This window comes from Condylura cristata, unplaced genomic scaffold, assembly GCF_000260355.1.
Source record: "Condylura cristata isolate star-nosed mole 26May11 unplaced genomic scaffold, ConCri1.0 scaffold00012, whole genome shotgun sequence".
Classification (NCBI taxonomy): Eukaryota; Metazoa; Chordata; class Mammalia; order Eulipotyphla; family Talpidae; genus Condylura; species Condylura cristata.
Genome location: NW_004567113.1, coordinates 13,310,211 through 13,322,074, shown reverse-complemented (window position 1 = coordinate 13,322,074; position 11,864 = coordinate 13,310,211).

Below are 11,864 nucleotides of genomic sequence, written 5' to 3'. Positions count from 1 at the left end.
TGCATTTCTGGTATCTTTTATTTGGGTGTCCAGAATTGGCTGATAATACTACTCTTTCACCTCAAAGGTTTCTTTTGTCCCAACATCTTTTCTTTGTGCTGTTTACTATTATTGTCCTTCATTGCTTTTGCATGCCCACCTCTTTTCAAATTTTCTGCCATTTGCACACAGTTTTCTTTCTGTCCCGAAATTGCTTGCTGAGACATCTCTGTCCTGCAAGCAAACAGGAAGAGGCTGACACAGTAGACCTGTCACCTTCTTTTTCTCACAGAGTCCTTGCTTTGTGTGACAGTTTGAGGTATGAACTAATTTCCAGGTGTTTGGCAGAACACTGGGATTGTTGAGGCATCCATCACACCTGCGCACAAGAGAAGATTTTTTTTTAAAGGAATGGTGATAAAATGTCTCAGAACTGCTACTCATTTGCCTGCTCCCCTGCAGCTCCTGTGGTGAGGTGTTGCTTTTAAGGGAGAAATAATTTTCCAGGTTAAATTTCCCAAGATAACGATTTAATGGAGCTTGGATCCTTTATAAAAGGGATTTCTTATTTTGTAACTGAGCAAAAAGGGGAAATTCCATGTCAAAATAACAGTGAAGGAAGAGACACTTCTCTGTATTTGAGACACACATACGCAAAGATTTCTGCTTACACTTAGAAATAGTTCACAGAATGTCATAAAATCTCAATGCCATCTTAGATATGGGTGTCTGATCACCAATTAGTCCTCCTCATCTCTTTATTGGAGCTTATCTTTGAATGCTGCTTCCCTCAGAGCTGTTGTCAAGGAAACCTGGACAGCGTGGCTCTTTTCTGAATTCAATCCTGGTCTCCGGCTCTGAGAACACCACTGTGTGGTAGGGACTTTCGTTTGCCGCTTTATGTAGTTTCATCTTGATCAGTAAGGATCATCCCTTGGTGACCTGGGAAATTTTTTTTTTACATCTTGTGATGAGGCACTAAAAAAATGATGCAGTCATTTGATTTGCCAGCTGGGTTTTAATTGATATGCCACCAAATAATTCACTAATATGTACAACTTACCACTGCTAAAGACTTACGAAAGTCTTACAAATGTGGATTTTAACATGATGTCCTTATAAAAATATGAATCATAAAAACTACCCAGATTTTCAATTCTACAGAAATGAGATTTGTGGTCTAATAGTCATTCATAGTCTCCATCTCCCTGTGGATATTAATAAAAGCCCCATGGATTAAGAGAATCCCCATGCTCTCAGTATGAATCTTTAAATATTTCTCTCAGCTTTTACATTATCCTTTGTTTAAGTCATTGTCTTCTAATGTAAAGGTCATTAAACAGAAAATTTCTCATTAGCTTTGTTTAGGGAAAACCCATAATACTCTATTACTGGGCCTGAATCTGAATTTAGATATTACCTATTTTATTTTTCAAGATTTATTTATTTATGCATGGTGTAGGCCAGAGATGTTGGGGGCCGGGGCGGGGGTGAGAGGATTCATCAGAGACAGAGTAGGGAACACGACAGACAAATATACTTAGATACACTGCTGAGGAGAGAGACAGGAGAGGTCTGCTGAGCCATGTGGGTCATCTTTCTGGCGGGGGATCGAACTTGTGCCTCAAAAGCTAGTCCTAGCTTGATAGTGCGTTCTTTAACCCCTGTACCAACAGAGAGGCTCCTACTCCCTATTTTTTAAATGAAATGAGGAACCTGGAAAACTCATATTTGTCTACAGTACAGTAAGAAATGAGCAGATCACCTTTCCTAGCTATCTTAGCTCATTTTGGGCTGCTATAACAAAATAACATGGATGGGGCAGTTCATTGTAACCAAAATTTATTTGTGACAGTTTAGATGAGGGCTGTCTTTCTGGGTTCAGAGCTGATACCTTCTATATGGTAGAGGTGGTGAACAATCCCATTTATGAGAGCTTCATCCTCCTAAAGACACCACTTCATAATACTTTCATCCCCTGGAGCAAGGACTTAAAGACATGAATTTTAGGAGTACATGTATATTCAGAGCAAAGCACTAGCTCAGCAAATTTGTACGAGTACCAAAGTCATAACTAGATATCTAGTGTTTATTCATTTCTCTACTTATTCATTCATTCATTCATCGATGTAGCATTTCCTTTGAGAAAGCCTCTATAATATAAAGTTAATAAAAGACCTGCATTATAAACAATTGCTGACTTCATCTGAATGTCCAGTGGTGTTACATTGCAATTTTTTGGACAATGCTTTTACACATACATACGCAATTTATTCTTGTACCTTTTGTCAGTGGATAGTTAGTCAAGCACCCATGCAACTGGCCTCTGGTGACAGCTTGAAAAGACCTTCACTGCTGCAGTGGGTGTCACAACAAAAGTGTGGCTGAGTGCCAAGAGGCCTTTGTGGTTGGCTTTTGGACTCATTGTTCTCAGGTCTTGCCCCTAAATCTGTGGCTCACAAAGGCGACTCTGTCTGTCCTCCTGAGGAAAGACTCACTGTAGCTCAACTCACAAGAGTCAAAAAGCCAGAGACTTCATTACAATGACACGTGGCCTATAGTACTCAGTGGGTGCCTATCCTATAAGATAAATCAAATTATAATTAGAAGGCTAGCTTGAGCATAAATCAGAACAAGAGGAATTAGAGGCCACATGTCTAGACTCTGAAAGTCTGATCTCCCCTTGTCTGTGATAGATCTATACTGTCCCTGAATCTGCACAGGCAAACATGGGCCAGGGGACCCACACTCTGTTCAGATAATACAGGCTCTTCATGGCATATTTTATGGTTTGTGTTGTCTATTACCGCTTTCATGAATGTTCTCTCCATTTTTTTTTTCTTTTCCTGATTAGGTGCACTAATGCCTTGTAGAATGCCATAGCAAATACAGTCTGTTTATATTAAGGTGATACCCTGATGTTTTGGCTAAAAGTAACTACTAGTTCTAGCATTGCAGGATGCATTTCTCTCTCTCTCTTTCTTTAGTTTTTTTAAAGATTTACTTTTATTTATTTATGCACACAAGAACTAGGGTGTAGGTCAGAGGAGTGGGGGTCACCAGACAGTGGGGAGCAGAATAGGCAGACCTACTGAAATACACATTGCTGAGGGGAGCAGCAGGTGAGACAGGAGGTCTGCTGCTCCACTGGGTCACCTCCCTAGCTGGTATCAAACTTGTGCTGAAGTGACTGGCCATAGCTTCATAGCGCTGACTTCAATGCTTGCACAGCCAGGGAGACACTGCAGGATGCATTTCTATAAAAAGTGTCCCTTATTCCTCATGGGGGGAGGAGGTCACCTGACTGTGTCCCTGTTTGCTGCTTACCTTTTGAAGACGTGGTTATTTTCTAGATAATGTTTGGAGTTTTTGTCTTAAGCAAAAGTCCACATCTTTTTGCAAGCCTGGCTCTATACCAAGCCCTATAGCTTCTTTTGGGTGGGCCCAAAGTCCTCTGAAAATTACCAAGTAAGGAAAGAGAGACCCTACAATCTGATAGGACACAACTCTATAAGATCCTGTTGGTTATAGTTAATCCCGAGAGCAGCACATGAACTAGATAAGATCAGTGTAAGTCTGCGAAGTATCTGAAGGTTGATATATCAGAGTAGAGAAATGACTTAGGCAGATAAATCATCACTTTTGCCTTCCATTTCCCATTGTCCAATGCCATTAGTATGCATGTAATACCCAGAGAGTGTAAGATTCATTTCCAATTAATGAAACAGCCATTTATTAAATACCTATTGTAAGACAGGTTCTATACTAGGCTTTCAATGACATGAGAAACTGGCAAAAATAATTCTGTTTCCATTCCAGAATAACTTAGAAATTAGCAGAACAACTTTACTTGTTCACACTTGTATTAATGTCTGCAAGTATTGGGAGAATACAGTAATGAATATGACACAGTCTCAAGAAACTTCAAGTCTACTGGAGGAAACTAAATGGGCATTTATTCATTATATAAATATTTATTGAGCATTTATTTTGTACCAGGAATTATGCTAGCACATGGAGATACAATATTAGAAAACAAGATATTTGTGATCCTGCTCTTATGAAACTTACACACTAATTGAGAGGAAGTAATTGTGGTACAAGTTAATATAAGCAGAAGTACAAGAATGACTTCAGAGAGAATCCCACAATGACAACCTAAAGAATGAATAGGAGTATGTAAATATAGATTTGTAAGGTAAATAGGCATGTTGAAGACAGAGAGCTGGGTATATGTGAAGAGTGGAGGTATGAAATGGCACACATTCAAGGAATGACATGGGTTTTGTATTATTAGAGTATAATTTTGCTGGCAAAGAGGGGTGAAACTTAAACCAGAGAGGGGGGCCAAATGGTGGTGTTCTTGTACAGCAATGAGTAAGGGCTTTCCTGTAGCAAGTGAAAGCCACAGTTTAATCAGAGGAATAACAGAAATCATGAGGGTGGCAGAGAATTGGAAGTGCAAGAGAGGAGGTAACTGACCACTAGGAGTGCGAGGAACCGGTCCAGCCAGACCTGAGGAGGGCAGGATGATGAGACCTGCTGTAGAGATATTTTGCAGAATGAAAGGGGCTTGATAGACTGCCTAGAAGTACAGGGAAGGGCAATTTCCCAAGCAGAAGAGAATTTATAAAGCAGGGAAGTAAAATTGTAGTTGGGAGATGTAGAGCATGAACTATTAGAGGAGCCTCAAAGGGGCGCTGTGTAAAACCCAGCCTGGCGTTGAGGGCTACTGAAAACTTCCATCTATTGCCAGTGCTCCAGCTCACTTTTGTTTCTGGGTGTCTTTTTTCTTTCTTCGCATTTTTCCAGGTTTACTCCATGACCTTCTAACAGGTTTTCTCCAGACCCTAACTCCAGCATCTCCTCTATGAAATTCTCTCTTTACACGGCCCCTAGTTGTGATCTAAATGAAATGCCAACCTTGCCATTTCTCTATTAGTTCCCTAAATGGCATCTCTTGTCATTTTCTGATGATTTCTTTTCTCACCTGTATGTGACAAAGTTCAAGGTAAGACAGGCTTAACTTAATCAGTGCTTGAAGATCTGTCACCAAATGCAGTCACATTCTGAGGTACCACAGGAAGGGCTTCAACATATGAATTTGGAGGGGTGGGGAGATAAAATCCACCTTGTTCCATAGTCTTTGCCTATTAAACTTCGTAGCACCATCTTCTTAGCTACTCGGCATAACCTCAAACCTCCTGAAAGTGGCTCTAATCACAAAGCTTTCCCTACCTTATGCATTTTGCTTGAAAGCACTAAACCCTTATTGTTTAGCTTTTATGCTCCTTATTTTTGGTTTGGGTTGAAGAAGCAGTAATAAAAATGCCAGCTCCTAACTCTCCCTACTCTTTAGCGGCGCTACTTGCCACAGCAAGGAACTTTAGAATAGGTGACAGTGATGTAGGGAAGAGAGAGAAGCAAAAAGGGAGAGAGAGCTCCTTTGACATTATTCACTACACCATTGCCCATGTGCCCACATGGCCACTCATTCCTAAATCTTATATCTGAGGGTGAGAGGCCACAAGGGACCAGAATCTGAAACCAGTGACACGCCACCTCCACCTACATATCATCCTGTCTGTATGCCCAGATTCCCCAGACTCACCTCTTTGGAGGTGCTGGTGACAGGTGGCCATCTGTCCACATAGCCTGCAGGTCTGTCTGCTCACTTAGAGACACTCTGTTCTCGGCTCACTTTTTCCCACTGCCTGTAGGCTTTTATCTTGTGATGTTATTTCGCAGACATTCACAGTCACCGGAAACATTAGTTCTGCTTCCGAAGGGTGGACAATGCTAGGGAAATTACTTTTGGCAGCGAACAGTTAAGATAATTTTTTAACGCTACAAACAGGTTTCAACCAATAGTGTTCAAAACAGGCCTGTTGGAGCTGAGCCTTAGTGGACAGATGGTTTCTTTCCTAATGAGTTTGAATGAAACATTTGATTTGTATGTCTGTTAAAGGGAAATACTGTATTTGATTGTTTGATTATTTTCAGTGAAGGAATGTAATTCATTTTGTCTATGATCCTGACCATCACCTTTCCTACTTACACATTTAATAAGGGCCAAAGTGAAGGCTCAGTATTTAGCCACTTATTTTTCTACCTTTACAAAATGTCACCATGAAAAATGCTAAAAAGCTGTGATGTTAGGGGATAGGAGGTGGGGGAGGTTTGATTCTTTCCTTCCCAGTGAATGTGTTTCCTTCTTACATGTCAGAAACTGTAGGCACCTCCCTGCTAATCCTCGGAAATTCCTGTTCATTGTTTAAAAGAAGGCAAAACATTGTCTGGTGCTATTTTCTGTTGGGAAATTGACATGATGCTGGCTGGGGAAGATAGACTTCTCTCCATAGAGCATAAAATGCAAAGGAGGGCCAAGGTGAGACAGGCTTAGACTAGTAAGTGCTTGAAGACCTGTCACCAAAGACAGTCATATTCTGAAGTAACCCAGGTAGGGGATTCAACATATGAATTTGAGGGGACAAAATTCACCTTGTTCCACAGTCTTTGCCTGTTGAACTTCTTAGCACCATCTTCCTCTTGTGCCTTAGTGTGTAATCTCTCTGAGGCAGGGTGATCTGCCTGCTAACTCTGACCATGCCCAAGAGGGTCTGTGACTGACCATCCTCAAAGGAGGTCTATCTTGTGTCTCCCTATATACTACTTAAAAGGTGTTGAAGATTTTTGCAAACTGAGGGGCATTTTCAAGGAGACCTATAAGACATATAAAATTAAGAATGTCTTCTAATTTATTTACCTAGTTTGGATATCTGGGTCATTGTTTCTGAAAGTAGGGTCTAGCTCTATTCATAAACAGAGACAGCTGGACAGAGGTCCTGCTCCATGATTAGCTCTCTGCTGGGAGCTTAGGATATAGCTGTGCGCAAGACAAAGGTGGGCCTCTCTGCCTGCAGTTTTACATTAAACAAGGCAAATAAAGGTATGAGTTATAAAGAGGAACATAGCCATGCTATCATAGAGTTTCTTTCTGCATTGCAGTGTATTGCATCCATCTTTCCATCCATCCATCCTTCTGTTAGGGGGAAAGGATGTCCTGAACAAACTCTGAAGATACAGGTTTTGTGTACTCCACCCCATTCTCCAGTCTCTGAAACTACAACGCCCAAAAACACCAACAGGTGGGCTGCGAGGACCCACGGGCAGAGCTAAGCAACCATTTTGAGACTTTTGGGGACATAGAGAGGAGCTGTGTTGAGCTGAAGCTCTCTGTCCATTGGCCTTGTGGCTGGCAGCTGGTGTCTTGGCTCTTGATCAGCTTTCAGTGTGCTATTGGGGTTCCAAGTCAGTGAACTGGTAGAATGCTCTAGTTAACTTGTATTTCTCTCTCTTTTTCCTTGAGTTGATCCTTTTTATCTCCCCTTTGCAAACAACCTATTATTGACCTTTTTTGTGTGTGCCTGCAGTACATCTTAAGCATGTGGGTGAGGACCCACAGACAGGAAACCCAGTTCACATTAGGTTGCCCTGTAACACTTCCATCCATTCATCCTCCATCCATTCACTGATATTTATGGAGCACCTTCCATCCACACAAACCCTTTTCTATGGGCTAGAGAGACACTGGCTCTTGAGACCTGCTTTTAATCATGCTCTCTCCAAAGTCCTGGTCACGCATGACTCTTCATTGGGAGTTGCTAATACTTTGCCTCTCATTTTATAGCTGCAGCTGAAATATATTCAGAAATTTGAGGCCAAATGTGGTCAAAACTGTGTGCAATTTGGGAAAATACCTTTCTAATGAAGTTCTTTTCCCCTTGTTTCCTTTTGGTAATTATTTGTTCTTAATGTGTTGGGCAGAACAAAATGTCAATAATCTGAGGTGTTACTGACTGGCTTACTGAGGGTCTATGGAGCTGCCAGTCATCTCTCAAGCCTGATGAGCTTTCATTTGATTTCCTTTTTGATGCAAAAGAACATTTAAAAATGCACTATCATTAGTTGCCTAGAAATTATAATAAAGGGTACTCTTCTTCATGAGCACTAACCCATAAGTGCTTTGTATCCATAAGCCAGGCACATTGTCTATTTAGAGCTAGAAAACCAAGTGAGATGGGAATTAGGGAAAAAAAGATAAATATGCATAAGTTCAAAAGAGCAATCATATTTTTCAACCTCTTCAAGCTGTCTTATTTTCCTTGTCTCTCATTGTGGCAGGGATGAATTTAAAGTCTAGGGAAAAACAACAACCTAATTATTACAACAAAGCCATTTACCAGTCAGATTAACCAAGACAAGCTTGTTATGAAGGTTTAAATGATCTTGCTGAGTTTGGGGTGCACTCAGTCTGCTTCTAACAAGGGGTGGAATTTGCCAGCTAGATCATAATGGCATGTGGTGGTCAGTGACTTAATACTGAAGTATGTTATTGTCTCCAAGTATTATAATGCTGCAATTTCCTGAACATAGCAATGCTCTTTTAAGGATATCTTTTAGATGGAAATTAAAAAACAAAACAAAACACCAAAGTAAAACAGAAACAAGAAACTAGATTGTTTAGATATATCTAGTCATTTCGATAACATTGCATAACTATCAGCCAGCCTAAGGATTCCCCACTTATAGCTGTTTACATGGGCTTCAGATTCTGAGCAGTACCCTGGGCTCAAGCTTCTTCCTTCCCGCACCCCCTCTTTTACAGGGATCCAAAACTAGGATGACTTCTGGCTACATCTTTTGCTTAAGCAAAGTAATATCTTCATTTTCTGAACTTGCTATAAATTCCTGTACTTCTGACTTGGAAAAGGACTTAAGCAGGCAATTGTTCTAGCTCTTAATGAATTACAGATGAAAAAGTAAATCTTTGCCTGATTTTTCTTAGGCTATTTGTTTCCCAGAAAAGTAACAACCTAACCACCCCTGGGCTGTGTACATGTGGGTCAAGGAGTTAGAATCACACCAAAATGGTTTGTCCATTTCAGGGTGTCAGGCTGATTCAGGCTCACAACTACAAAGTGACAAAAAAATGTCCATGGGAAAACATCCATCTACATCATTGTTTTACAAATGCCCCACAATGAGGCAAAATCAAGGTCTTCACTTTTCAAAACACTAATTTGAAACATTTAGGGCAAAAGTATTGACTCTGAGATCATTTTTTTTTTCACTTTGATTGATTCTGTATAATTGTGTACACATTCTAACAAGCCAGTCTTGAAGAATCTGAATCCTGTGTGTTACAAATAGCTCAGTCCAGCAGGAGCTGTAGAGAACAGCGCAAACAGATGTGCTCATTGGTTGGCATACCTGGAATAAGCACTTTATGATGCTGGGAGCTTAAGTGCCTTTTAGTGCAGAGAAGGAAGTCGTGGGAGCCCCGGGAGCCCCGTGGGCTCTAATAGCCTTTCTCCCATTCATGGGCAGCAGATGAAGGGCCAGAAAGGAACTGATCCGGATCTCCCAACCCCTCCTCAACCTTGGTGTGAGAAGCCTGCTTGCTACTTCTGCTTTGAGAAGCTGCACATCCCAGCTAACCGAGGTCATCCTCCAGCAGTGACCACAGCAAGTTCCTGCTCACACTCTCACACACGATGCTGTCAGACAGCCCAGGCAGTGGCTGTGTTTTGTGCCCGTTGTGTGCATCCAGATATTTAAAAACCACCACCACACCTCACTCCAGCGGGACCCGGTTACTGTCAGCAGTTGGTGCTTCTATCAAAAAGCAGCTTCAGATTTCTCTCAATGACACATGAAAGGCTGCTTTGCAGAGGACTGAAAGGGGGAGGAGGGAATCATACCTTTAATACATCCTGATTTGTTGGGGTATGGACAAACGGTTGAAAGCAAAGTCATCTCTTTTCATTGTCACTGCAGGTCCAGAGTGCTAAGGCAGGGTGGTTTCTCGGGACAGAGCCTCAGCTAGCTAGCTATCTGCTGTCAGCTGCCATTTGCTTTTCAATTCCTGGGAGGAAATCATGGTAGAACAAGGCCTACTGGACTTCCAGGTTTGGGAGGCAGAGGCATCATGGGAGGGGACAGGAGACGAGAAGCTGGCTCCATGGTCTCAGAGGGTCGCCTTACAGGTGAGGCCAGTTTTCCTTCCTCTTGATTCTGGTGGTGCAAAATTAGAGGTCAGGAACATTTGGGGTTGTGGTGGACTCTACGGCCCACAAGTGGAAGCAGGAGAGGAACTTCCAGATCATTTATAGTGTTTCCTTGACATGGAGGAAAGCAAAGGGAAGGATTTTGACTAAAACCCTCAACTAAAAATGGAGAAACAAACAAATGAAAGGGATCATAAAAGTTAGGTTATTTCCAGGCTCTCCCTGGTGGCACAACGGGCTAAATCACCTCACTATGAAGCTCTCCGAAGCCACTACAGCACGAGTTCAATCCCTGGCCAGGGAGGTGACCACATGGCACGGTAGACCTCTCCTGATCTGCTGCTCCCCTCAGCAGTGTGTTTCAGTAGATTTGCCTGTTCTGCTCCCCACTCTGTCTCTGGTGAATCCTCTCACTGCCCCACACCTCTGGCCTGTTTTCTGTATGCCTAAGTAAGTAAATCTTTAAAGAGAAAGTGAGGCTATTTTCTTTTTTCCATGTTTTTTTTTCACATGAGTATCCACTGAGACCCTCCCAACTGGCATTTTGTTCTGCTCTGTAATTGGGGACATGAGTGAACCAGATAAATGAACCTCACAGATAAACCCCAAAGTTCATTCTCATCCATTCACTGCAAACTTTTCTCTCTACAAAACTATCCCAGCTCCTGATCAGAAGGAAAATAAGCTGATGGAAGCAGACACACCATTGCAAGGTAGGCTTGTCTGCTGATGGCAATGGAAATACTGCAAGGCAGCTGGCAGTTCAGCAGGTCATGGAAGAGACCAGCCAAGGCCTGCTGCATTGGACATTGCCACATGCTGGAGCTTCCCCACTCAAAGGCCAGGCAGGGGAACCCACTGCCTTTGGGTTCCCTCAGAGAAGGGGACACTGAAATTTGGAGAGGTCAGGACCATTGTTAGGGAGACAAAACTTTGGCTTTACCTTCCCACAGTCAGTCTGGGCCTAAGAATTAAGGTGACCTAAATCAGATTAACTGGAGAAACCTGTACCATCTTCATTATGTCCATGGAAGACTTTACAACAAAATAAAGACCGCCCCCACCCAAAGTGTTTGACTTAAATGTTTATAAACTAGGTTGAAGAGAGAGTAGTAATGTGAAAAAGTAAAATTTATCAGGATGCACAAGAAGATAAGGGTTATTTCCAACAAATTTTGTTTGTATTGATTTCACCCCGCCTCGGTTCCCCATCTCTGGGGTGAGAGTGTTTCCTTGCTTTCCTCACGGCACAGACAGGGCATCCTTCCAATGGGACCCTTACCTCAGAAGGAATGGAGAAGTGGGAATGCCCTTCTTGCATGCGCTGTTTTTCAAATGCTTTCAATTTGAAATAATCTTTATGTCAAAGTGACACACTTGGTGCTTATACCCTACCCTTCAGCAACCAGTTGATTAACAGCAAAACCTGAGTAGAGGTTGTTCTTCCCACGCCCCAGTGTCTGGTTATCTGGCTCCATCTTGGTGTCCAGGGGTGCAGTACTCAGCAGGCCAGATAAGTCCACATAGCTATGACACTTGAGATTCTCAGCTGTGCATGCTTCTCCTCAATCCCCATAAGTGGTGGATGCTTTTAAAACAGTGAAAATTCAGAGGGCATTCCCCAGTGCTAAATGGAATCTTTCAGAAATTGTACAACCTCTTCAGGCCTCCTTAGATAGGCTTGGGACATTATTCCCATAACTACTTTCTACCCTTAGATGCTACTAAGACTTGCAGGATAGGTTAATATGAAAGGCATTAGAATGATCTGAGCCTCACCCATACCTCCATTCAAATCATCTTCCCCTCTAAACC